Below are 13,187 nucleotides of genomic sequence, written 5' to 3' on the forward strand. Positions count from 1 at the left end.
TTGCTATGGAATTAATTTTTTTCCCCAGGGAAAATTAGTGTATTTTTTTATGAGCAATATCAAATTTGGAGTGACCAAAAGATACTTAAAAATGGGTTTATTTTGATTTCTCATCTGAAATAATCATGTTCTGGTATTATATCTATCTATATTTAATAAATATATACATTTTAATTTATTATGTATACTCACATACTATAGAAAGATATTAGTATGCATTTAATAAAACATATTCACTTGAATATATGGAATACCTGATTATTTAAAGTGAACTTCTTCTATTATTTGTTTTAAATAAAGGTTATATGTATGATATATGTTTACTAAGAAACAAATAGGCTAAATTTGGGGGACATCAAAAACAGGGAGTTATAATAATGTTAACCACTCATACAACAAATATTTCTGAGTATCAGCCATGTGCCAGCCATTGTAAGTGACATGAGACTATAAGATTCCTGCCCTCCCCTCTTCAAGAGGGAATCAGTTAATAAATCAGTAAAAAGCAAGGGATGTGTGGCAGGATTACAGATTTAATTAAGGTAATATAGTAGTATTCTTCTGGCCTGTATACATTTAAAAGTGAAATTGTAAAATTTTCCTAAATATAAAAACAGTATCAGATATCCTCAGAAGGATGGCAGATTGTTATTTTAGGCATAAGGGTCCCAACATTCTGCATAACTTTGTGAATTTGCTTTAGCAAGTGTCAGTGACGGTGTTCAGATTCAAGGGAACAGTATTACATTTTTCCTTCTTGGCCTTTTTAATGGAGGCCAACACTGAAGAGCCTGGAGTTTCTACTGGCATACATTAGATTTTTAAGCAATAGTAATCCCTTCTTTGTCCGGGCATCGGTCTCAGGTGGGAGCCCATGATGGAAAGGGTAATTCTAACCTATGAGATCACATGCTGTATAGTTCCTGCATTTGATTATTAACATGTCATCTTAGAAGGCAATTGAAATTGTTTTTATTCCTTTAGTGCTTTGCATATGATCACATTTCCACTTCAAAGACAAATTTAAGGCAATGATTTTTATCTCAGTCTGTTTCAATGCTACCCCTCTGAAGGAGCTAGGGATTTTTCTTTTTAAGTAGTAAAACAAGCTTTTTGAAAAAGATAAGTGGTTTAAAATAGAGAAGTCTTAAGGAACTGCTCCCAGTTATCAGCATTGGCCCCAGGTGAGCTTTCCAAACTTTGACATGGTGCCTGCTCATTTCTTTCCTTTTGCGCTAATAGTCCCAGAGCCTCAGGCTGACATCTCCAGCGTCCTCCTGTAAGTTTCAGTTAATGTAACAGAAACCTCTTCCCCACCCTACACACATTCCTTCTCTTTTCTTTTTCTCTTTCTCTTTTTTCATTTTTTTTCTTTAAAAAACAGAAGACTGGAGAATCTCAACTCTAAACCTCTTAATTGGAAAAATTGGATCTTAAGCATTAGGGAAGTTGAATTGTGGACTTTTTTTGTTTTAAAAATCAAAGCTCCTAATTCTCATGTACTGCTACCTTCTTTGGAAATAGTGGACTGTCCCCTTTGATATCCATGCAGAAGTAGATGGGCCTGGCCAAGTCTCAGATATAGGTGGGAGAGTTTGAGAAGTGCCCCATGGCTGTCTGGGATTGACCTGTGGAATGAAAAGGAGGGGGAGGTGAAGAAAGGATCTTCTTTCCTTTTTTGGATCATTTTAAAACTTGCTTTCTGTATTTGTAGTAAGGGAAATTGTAATGAGATACAGTTACCTATTCCTTTTTGACAAGGTGCTTTGAAATGTGTGTTCTTTATTGTTAAATGGTGATCTGATACCACCAAACAGTACATTTGCCAGTGCCTGCTTCTCTGTGTATGTCTGATGCCACTGCCACTGGGGTCCCACAAAGAAGGCAAAGACATTTGAGCTTTGTCTTTTAGTATAATACTTTAGTAACTAAGGTCCTTACAGTCATGTTGGGGATTGACTTGTCAGTTACCAAAATCTGCTTGGAAGTGAATAGAGTCAAGGACAGGGCAGGAAATAGTTTGTATGACTATTTGAAATATCTGACTTAACCTACCAAACTCTGCAACTTTGGTTGATTTTATGTAACTCTTACATCTATGTAGATGTTGAATGTCTAGCTAGGGTAAAGTATAACAAAAATAGGTTTCTTTTTTTCTTGCTACTAATTCTCATGTGCTAAGTTAAGAATATATATAAAGCAAAGTGTGTTAAGGGAATTTAATATTAGTTTACCCACATTTTTATCGTACTTCATTATTGCAAATTAAAAGACTTCATCAGAGAAGAAAATAAAATAGAGGTTAAAAAGTTTTCAACAATGTCCCCCAAATAAAAATAAAACATTCTTTTAGAATGTTACTAATCTTAAAGTACAGCTATTTTTGCCCCAGCGCAAAGACTAGGAAATGTCGTTCCCACAGCCTTAGACTCCAGCTTCTGTGCCAATGGCCTCTAGACTTCTTGGTTGGAATCTTATCAGTAAAAGTTTTTTTGTGCAAACACCTCCAATATATGTATATTTTTTCCAAGATATTATTTGCACGTATTTTATCATTAGCTGATTTCTCAGGGCTCACTCTAATCTTAAAATTTATCCTAACAACATTGGTGTACATCCCTAGTTCAAATAGTCTTGACAATTATTTTGGTCAAGTTTTTGCCAAATCAGATGAGACTCTTTCTGGTTTAACTCCTGGTGTGGCTGAGTTTTGCCAAATCAGATGAGATTCTCTCTGGTTTAACGCCTCATGTTTAACTCCTTTGTTCTAGGAGAAGCGTTGTCTCTGCCATTTTTCTTATTGCTTGTTTGTTTCTTGCAGTATAAGCATCTTAAATCCATGGTTCTGTTGCAGGGATCTGTCTAAGCCTTTTTTTTGTTAGTTTTTTTTTTTTTGGTTTTTTTGGTAAATATTATTTAATTCAGAAGAGTTAATAAAAATCTGTACATTCACCCAACTTGACATAAATAAACTTCAGTTTGCTGCATGCTAAAAGCAAACCAAGGAGTATGGGCACTGTTGGGACTTCCACTCTGCCCTTGGGTCACCTAAGCTACAGATCCTGAGAAGATGCAAACGACGTGGATGTCACTGGAGAGATGGTAGCAGTGTCAGTCTGTAGTAAATGTTAGTAAAGGTTAATTTCCTCCTCTTTTAAGATGAAATGTAAATATAAATAGACATTTTCTTCCAACATCCTATGAAGTTACTTTGCATAATCTAATTTTAGGGTTCATTGTTCTATACTATTTTCTTCTTTCTACCTGTTCTCAACTGTATTTTTCCACAGAATGGAAGTATGCTGTAAAGTTTCTTCCTTTCTCTTCTGATACTAGTTTTGCAAGGGCATACACACCTGTGCTACTGGTTATATGTGGTTATATCCCTGATTTGTGGTTCTCTGAAAATTCCAGTTGAGGGAGGCTGAGGGGACATACTAACATTCCTGAAGCCTCAGTTCTAGTTCCAGCCCTTGTTACCTCTCACTTGTGTTACTACAACGACTATCTATTGATTTCCTCATTTTCAATGTCTTCTCCTCTAGACATCAGCTTGGAGGAACTGGCCTTATGGGAAGGACATGCCTTTTGATATGAAGGACTGGAAGAAAGGGAGATTGAAATGGGATAAGAGACATTGAGGGAGTTGCCCTGCACTCTCTATCTCAGTAAATTGGAAGACAGGTTTTTGACTTGACCAGAGAAGGTTAGAAGTAGCCAAGGCCCTGAACTGATAGTTACCCTGATCTCCAGTGTACAGGCTGGTTTAGGAACAGAGGGGACAGAAAGTTCATTTATCTAGAGTTGGAGTTTCTTCAGTTGGGCTCAATAGGTAGAGCGAAGGAAGGAAGCGGGGTCTCTAGGATGGGCTTTTACCTCAGAAGCAGGTTTTAGGGTACCCAGAGGAAAGGATTTGGGAGGAAGGCACACTGTGGGTGGGTATTTGGGTCACAGTGGTAGAAAGCTAGAACACTATGCATGCACACACAAGAGTGTGTATATGACCAAGAGTGACTTATATTTGGGGCATTATCTAAAATTTGCAAGAATGTGAATTTTGGGAGCCTCAGCATTTCTTTAAATATTAGTCTTAGCTGTTCCAAGTCTTCATTGATTTTTATTGTGCTTACAGCAGAATCTGCATGGAGAAAGCAGTAAGAGTCCCTAGAGTGAGGGAGAGAGTAGAAGAGCCTGCCTTTCAGCTGCAGTTGGTTGTGCTTCAAAGCCCCAGGTAGGCTTAGCGGTATACGTGTGTGTAGCTCTGGCTTTTGAAGGAGGCAGAAGTATAGTATTTTGGTATATACTTTAGAAATGTCTCTGGGCATGAGTTAAAAATGAATTAACATAAAGACTGCATTTCTGAAAGGAGTGCCAACCAGGAAGACAAATGTACATAGCTGTGTTTTTAATTATCCAGTGTAGGAAAGTTTGTTTCAAAAATACCCAGCCAACGGACATATGTCCTGGTCAGTAGTCTCGTCACTGCATACTTGCTTGAGAATGGACCAGTGAATTCAGAGGAATATAATAGGTTTGGAGCAATGTTTTCTTAGACTTCACAGTGCCATATCTGATCATGGATTAATTTTGCATTGTTTCTCTTGGGGAACCTTTTGTGTCTTAGCTACCTCATTATGCTCATAGTGATTTTTTGAAGTCCTATATTTATGTGTCAATTTTGGTTTATGAAGCTCTAATATCTCATAAGGTTTTCAACCAGCCATTGAAATAGTAAATAAATATCATTTAAATTGTATAAATAATTTAAATGAAGCTAGAGAGGTTTTTATTTGTCCAGGATCACACAGCTAAAAAATGACTGAGTAGATAGATCTTTTCAGGCTGAGACCAATGATCACCCCACTGCCTCTCACCATTATACCTGGGCTTATGCATTCTTTTCTAAAAAGATGGTAACTTCATAAGGAAGACATGATCTTGGCATCTTTCAGGAAGCTATATCACATCTGGGTTTTCCAGAGTAGCAAGATTCATATTAAGATAGTTTTAAGCTCTTCTTTGGAGCATTGGAAATGCCTTATGTTCCATAACTAGACAGATTTTCCATTGTTTCATGTCTCAACCTGATCTGGTTCCAAACAAGTCAGTAAAACCGATTTGCTAACTCAGGTCTGATTTGAGGTAGCTAAATATTTACTATCCTTTTCTACTTCAACAATAACAAAATGTATGATGAGTTCCCCTCTAAAGTCATTTCATCATGTAGCGACCAGAGTCCTGATTCCTCCCCTGTTGCCCAGTAGGCATCCCAAATGACTTACTGGAGTTAGACTTTTGAATATTCTACCTTCTGCTTAAGTTCATTGACAATATATAAAAATAAGTGTTGGAACTCCTCATTGACTATATTTTGGTGTGCCTTTTTTTTTTTTTTTTTTTTTGAGACAGAGTCTTGCTCTGTTGCCCAGGCTGGAGTGCAGTGGTGCGATCTCGGCTCACTGCAACCTCCACCTCCCTGGTTCAAGCAATTCTTCTGCCTCAGCCTCCTGAGTAGCTGGGACTACAGGCGCCTGCCACCACGCCTGGCTAATTTTTGTATTTTTGGTGTAGACGGGACTTTACCATATTGGCCAAGCTGGTCTCGAACTCCTGACTTTGTGATCCGTCCACCTTGGACTCCCAAAGGGCTGGGATTACAGGTGTGAGCCACCACACCTGGCTTGGTGTGTCATTTTTAAATCAAGTTATTCCCCAAAAAATATATTTCAAGTATGGAGACATATACAATGTAACCTAACAAAAAGAAGGTTCTAATCAAAAGATATAAAGAGTGATGTACACTCAGATTTTCTTACTTCATTTTTAGTCAGGTTGAGTACAGTGCTTTATAAGGTGGTCCTGGCCATTTATCCTGATTCTGTCACTCAAATGTATTTCAAATTATGTTGGTACTTTCATGTATGTGTTCTTTTGCTCACTCTTACCTCTAGAAATGTATCTTTTAAGTATCAGTTTAATATATCAGTGTTAGAAGGATCATTTGCTTTTGTGAAACCATGTTTGAAAAGTAGTTAATTCTGTGAAGAATTTGTATTTAGTGCATTTATTTGATCTTTATTGACTGCATTCTGAGAGTGGGATATCTTATACATTCAGTGATACATTTATTGTCAGTTTCTGATTCTAAAACTATGCCTGTTAATTGTAGACAAATTAGAAAATACATAAAAGTACTAAGAAGAAAATAAAAACATGGATCACCCCAATACTCAGAATGAATCATGGATACATTTGTGAGGTGATCGTTATTTTAAGTTTTTGATGTCATATTGTACTTTCATTTTGGTATTCCCAATTATGTGTTTAAACTAAAATAGACCAAAGACACTGTAAGTTGTTAGTAATTAGTATTTAAAGTTGGAAATAAGGTGATACTTGTGACCTATTGCTGGACAACAAATTGTCATAAAACTGTGACTTTGAGCCAGTTATCTCACAGTTTTCTGTGGTGTGGAATCTGAGCAGCACTTAACTGGGTCCTCTGCTTCAGGGTCTCTTATGAGGCTGCAGTCATCCCAAGGCTTATCTGGAGCCAGATCCATTTTTGAGCTCGTTGGTTGGTTGGTGCCAAGATTTTGTTTCTCATAGGCTGTTGGAATAAGGGCTCACTTGCTGCTGGCTGCTGGCTGGAGGCCATCCTCAGTTCTTTGCCACATGAGGCCCTTCAGCAGGGCAGCTTGTTTCATCAAAGTGTGCAAACCAAGAAGGCAGGATGAAGTTTTTCATAACCTAAGTATAGACGTGACCTCCTATCACTTTTGCCATGTTCTATTAGAAGCAAATCACTAAGTCTGTCCACATTCAAGGACAGGGGATTACGGAAGGGCCTGATTACCAGGAGGCAGGGATCACTGAGGGCTGTCTTTGAAAACTGCCTGCCACAGTGCTAAATCAGAAAAGCTGGACTCTAATCCCTTGAATTCTTTATGTAATGAAGAGACTGGTTTAAAAACCGCTTTTGAAAAATTTCTATAGTTCTTTCCATCATTATATGGTTTAAAGCATGACACATCAAAATTGAATTTCTGGTTTAACACAATCTAGATTAGAAGAGGAGTGTTTCTTAAAAACTTCACTTTACCAAAGAGGTTTACTTAAAATGTTTGGAAACGAGCAGCACAAACATCCAATCAAAGATTGTCTATCCCAAGCCGCAGGAGTTTGTCTGTCATTCAGAACAACAAACAAGGTTAGAGACCAAATGGGCATCAGTGACTCCCTAACAGGGTCAGTGGGGAGAGGCACTGGGAAGTTACTGAACATTCTTCAAATATGGTTGTGAGGATTCATGGGATAAATATTGTTTAGGTTGGAACTCACTGGATGCCACCTCATCCTTGGTGAAATGTTGTTTTACCTCATTCCCCTTCTCTTCACACCCTTCTTTTGTTACCCTGGAGGCTCTAGGTTGCTGTCACTTGGACATAGTAGATTCTCTCCACAGGGAATACGTAATTCCCACAGTTGGGCATATATGCTTGCTGTCATTGGCACCTAAGTCCTTCTCTGCTGGCCTAGGAGCTCCTAGGAATTAACTAGCTGGTCAGGGTTAATATCTAATTCAAATTTTCTTCCAAGGAATCCCACATTTGCAGCACAGGCATCTTAAAAGATCCATACTCCTTTGTGAAGCAAGGGAAACAAGTATGGCAGCAGATAAAACATGCCCCTGTGTCGTCTCCCTCCTGTCTGCATGTTTCAGCATGGTTGGACATTTGGTTTGTGCCAGTGAGATTCCTTTTATATTCAAAGGGACTGCTTCACAATGTTCTCTTTAAAAAACGAACTGCACCTCATGAGCAGGGCCCTGTTTTGTAGACCTCAAAATGAAGTTTATCCACTAGATTTTATGTATAATGAAGCCACACTGCTTAGAGATTTTGCAGGAGCCATCAGCCAACTTGCCTATGAATTATTGTTAAACAATCTATGAACAATGGAAATAGTGCTTACATACCTTATACATACACCGGCTTTTAAGAGACAGAGCTAATTTCCAGTTTTTATTGCTTCTGGAGAAAAGCCACAAGAATCCAGAAGCCGTTTTGGACAGATTGACTCCTTCCTCTCTACCTTACCTGCTTCCCCTCACCTACACATACTGTTGGTAGGTACTGAAAGGAATTAGGATTTTGCAGGTCTTTCTGTGGTAGGACCCATATTTTCTTAATTCTCAGTCAACACTGAATTAAGAGTTACCCCAAATTACTGGTAAGGAAAAAGGCTCTGAGAATTACGTGCGGAAGGCTACACAAGAAGTAGAGGACTCCATGTTGAATAGCCCAGTTCTGGCTGAACCTAAAGCCCTCAGTATTTCTACTGTACCGTGCTACTTTCTCAGTGGCTATTTTTTAGATTTATTTTCTGTCCTGGCCCTTATCTTATTGATTAGTTTTTTACCTTATTTGTTCCTAATGTGAGTGCTTTAGCAATTTGACAGATATAAAAATATATTCTTCCTTATCCTGCTTCCCCACCACCACCAACAACAACAAAAAAGGAAAGCAACAAAGCATATACTTTTTGTTTATTTATTTTCTTTTATTTTTTCGAGACAGAGTCTTGCTCTGTCACCCAGGCTGGAGTGCAGTGACGCGATCTCTGCTCACTGCAAGCTCCGCCTCCTGGGTTCACGCCATTCTCCTGCCTCAGCCTCCCCAGTAGCTGGGACTACCGGCGCCCGCCACCACGCCCGGCTAATTTTTTGCATTTTTAGTAGAGACGGGGTTTCACCGTGTCCGCCAGGATGGTCTCGATATCCTGACCTTGTGATCCGCCTGCCTCGGCCTCCCAAAGTGCTGGGATTACAGGCGTGAGCCACCGCGCCCAGCCCAGCACATATTTTTTAAACATGGAATTCACCTAGTTTATGCAAAGAGTATCTCCTTGACAGCTAAATGTGGCGGAAAGATTAGAAAGAGAAAAGCAGAAAAAATTCTTTTGAAAAGAAAGAGAAAGAGAAAGGTAGAAGGATTTAAAATGGCTACTGGGAAGCAACAAGAAATGTGGGTCTCTGACATGATGTAAATTTAAGATGCACAATTGATTTATGCGCAGCTTTGCAGGAAAATTTCTGGCTTTAGAGGATAATATGAAAACACTGTTTAGGATTAGGCTGAATTATGTTTTCAACAGGATGGAAGAGTCTATCCTCTGTGCCAAGAGTTGGTGATCTTGGCTGATAGTTACGTCTTATCTCTTTGATATGTGGTGCTTGAGTCTCTTAAGACCAAGGACGGCCTTCAGAGGAAAGTGCCTTTTTCTTTCTGGCTGACAGTTAGAAAGCTGTTCCGAAACCATATTTATGACTATAAATGCCAGAGCTATAACAGTATATGATGTGCACTTACCAACAGGTTGGTGGAAAAATAGTAGGGAAGAATGATTATCTGATTATAGTTCACGTTCTTGAACATATGTTTGAAAATGTAAAATAAATCTTACCTATTTTTCTGCTGGGCTCATAATACTACAGAAACCTACTATCATCTTTGTCAATTGCCTTACCTCTATGGCCTCCCTGGGAAGTAGATGCACTAGAGGGATTGACTACACACCTGATCACTCCTGTTGCTTGTTAATGGACCCGAATGATGGTTACCAAACAATTGCTGGTAAGAAAAACCACCTTATCCCAATGCGATCTACACAGTGCTCTCTTTTAGTTTTTAAACCTAAGGTTCCTCCGTCCTCCTGTCTCAAAGCTTGAGTTTCTGTAGTAAGAAGTATTTTTAAAATAATCAGATGACAGATGAAGATTTAGAAACATGCAAAAATGATCTGGACATGCTAGATTCTTAACCTACAAATAAAAAGAAAAATTTACTAAGTCTTATACATTTGGGAATAGGAAAATGAAATGCAGGATATAAGATAAATTTATCCACAGCATAGGTAACAAAAAGAAAAGGAGTTATAGTTGATAGCTCAAGTAAAGTGAGTTGGTGATGTGGCTATCAAATGATTTTGAGCTGCATTCATGGAAATATAGTGCTCAGCAGGGGGTGCGGGGAAGGAAGATCCATTCCACTGTGGTACCTCATTATAAGATATGGGAAACTGGCCAGTTTCTACAGGCAAGGGACCAGGAGGCAACTCAAAACCTTATTGGAAATGGACATAATGTGGAAAAATAAGATTTTATGTAATTTTTAATATAAACAACTGCAATTTAATTATTGCAAGGAAATCTCTTTTGTAAAGGGATCTACAAAGTTTATATACTGCACACTTTAATTATAACAAATCAGTGAAATCCAGTTAGCCTGTTAATTGTCACAACTTTGGTGAATAAATTTACTTAAACTTTAAGTGGGTTAACAAGAATTATTTTACAACTAATATTCATTTTTTATAACAAACAAACATAGTCTCACAATTATTGTTAGTATACTTGGAAAATATTACAACCTGCATGTATTATAGGAACACTCTTTGTACTTTTTAGGCAGCAGATTTAGAAACTTGACAATAACCAGATACAGAATATGTACAGAGTTACCTTAAATTCCATGGTAATCAGAGGGTGGCCATTCTCTATTTCTCTCATATTTCTCCCCATCCCCCAAGAAAGGGATAACGGTCGGGTCAGTGGTTCACCCTTAAGAGAACAGTCTTTTCTAGATTTCCATAAGCATTCACAATTGTGACTGATTACAATAACCATTTTACCTGGGCTCAATAAGATCATTTGGAGCTTATAAGAACTGTAATAATCGTGGTTTTCCTGTAATGCAGGTAATAAAAACCCATTTTAAGGACCAGAAAAAATAGAGGTTAAAAAAACTGCACAAGGTCACACAGTAACAGAACCAAACCCAAGTCTCTCTGACTTTAATGACTCTGTAGCTTTCTGGATATTTGAAGGACAACCAATGGGTAGAAGACAAGTTTTTATTTCATCATAAGGAAGAATTTTTTATTCATTACCTCTGTTCTTAAGATGGTTGCCTTGAAGTATCTGCTTTGCCAGATAATGTACAGGACACCCAGCTAAATTTGAATTTCAGAAAAACACTAAAAAAACTTTTAAAGTGTATGTCCCACATACTGCATAGGGAATTCCTATGCTAAATATTATTCATTGCTTATATGGAATTTAAGTTTAGGCATTCTGGGTTTTTTTGTTGTTTGTTTTTGTTTTTTTTTCTTTGTTTTTTGAGACGGAGTCTTGCTCTTCCACCCAGGCTGGAGTGCAGTGGCTGATCTCGGTTCACTGCAACCTCCACCTCCTGGATTCAAATGATTCTCCTGCCTCAGCTTCTCAAGTAGCTGAGATTACAGGCACATGTCCCGCGTCCTGCTAACTTTTGTATTTTTAGTAGAGATGGGTTTTCACCATATTGGCCAGGATGGTGTCACACCCTTGACCTCAAATGATCCACCTGCCTTGGCCTCCCAAAGTGCTGGGATTACAGGCATGAACCACAATACCCAGTCAATTTATATTTTTATTTGCTAAATCTCTCAATCAATCCTACTTGAGAAGGATTGTATTTCCAGGTGCTGGTAATCGAAAACACCAGTGCTCCCATGGAGGAGTGGTGTTGAGGCTCTGAGAGGGGTTGTGACTTCATCATCTTCATGGCTGTCTCCTTTGAGTCCAGAGCTGGGCTAGGTGTCGGGGGGAAATGAATGACTCTACATTTCTTGGCTTTGAGGAACAGCAGCTCTTTAAAGTCTTCTTTCCATTCCTTGTTTTTTGTTCCTTTGGCAGGATCACCTCACTGCTCACCAGCTCCTGGTAGGTACATTGGACAGTGGAGGGTACAAAAGAGAACAACAAATTACTCCTTATGAAGATTTCTTGAACTATGCTGGTGGGGATCCTTGGAAACACATCTCTATAAAGGATTGTGTTTATGTCAAGAATTCTAGGATTTTTCACCCCCAAGATGCAGTATGTTAAATATATTTTGTGTTTTGTCCCAAAAGAATAAGGCATTGGGAGTGTTTTTCTTAGAGATGGGATTTATGACAACTTGTGGAAGATCTTTCAACTCACACAAGGCAAGTTAAAAGTTGGCCCTATTTTGAAGTTGATAAAACCATCGCTCTGGAAACATTTCTTAAAGTTTCTGAATAAAACACTTTAGGAGAATTCTTCTTTAATGGATATCTTATAGCACATGGTATTAACGACCTGTCCCATGAAATTCATAAGAAGTGGCTTCAGGCTGAAAATTGACAAATAATGAAAGTTCAACTGGGGCCCCTTTCAAATGTGATTCTCCCACGCAGTGTGATCTGTTTACTGGAGACTGTTGTGAAGACTGTAAATACAATTCCTGTCTGGGTGCCTGAACAGAACTCAGGCTGCCCAAGGCCTGAAGAATCAGTCCCGCATGTGTTCCATGTAATTATGTGTCTGTAGACATATTTCTAGGTTACAATTGTGAGAAATGCTTGACAACGTTCCAGTGGAAGCAGAGACCAAAACTATGATACTTTTGCGAAACCAATATATAAGAAAAATACCTAATTTTATGAAATACTTTTGTTATTTTAACTGGTGGAAACCTGCCTTCCCTCAAAATAAGACTGAAACTGAAAGAGTGTCTGACAATACAAGAGAGAATTTTTAAAAATACAGTCTTACAGTGGAGAAAGCTTTTCTTTTCTTTTTTTGAGACAGGGTCTTACCCTGTCACCCAGCCTGGAGTGCAGTGGCGCAATCTCAGCTCACTGCAACCTCTGCCTGCCAGGCTCAAGTGATTCTTGTGCCTCAGCCTCCCAAGTAGCTGGAAGTACAAGCGTGCACCACCATGCTTGGCTAATTTTGTGTATTTTTAGTACAGATGTGGTTTCATCATGTTGCCCAGGCTGGTTTGAACTCCTGAGCTCAGGCAATCCGCCTGCCTCAGCCTCCCATAGTGTTGGGATTACAGGCCTGAGCCACCACACCCGGCCAGCAGGGAGAGCTTTTCTAAGCAAGATGCAAAAATCCAGGAACCATGAAGGAGAGATGGATAAATGTCTGTCCACCATAATGCCACAAAGTCAAAAGACAAACTGGGGGAAATATTTGCATTATAATAGCAAAGGGAAAAATTTTCCTAATTGACAGAAAAATACAATTTACATTAAGTAGTATAAATGGCACTCGCTACTGAAATTTAAGAGTTATAAGACCACATTTCTCCCCTAGTAGTTTGGCAAATGTAGAA

Source organism: Macaca mulatta, chromosome 4 (genome assembly GCF_049350105.2).
Source record: "Macaca mulatta isolate MMU2019108-1 chromosome 4, T2T-MMU8v2.0, whole genome shotgun sequence".
NCBI classification, from domain to species: Eukaryota; Metazoa; Chordata; class Mammalia; order Primates; family Cercopithecidae; genus Macaca; species Macaca mulatta.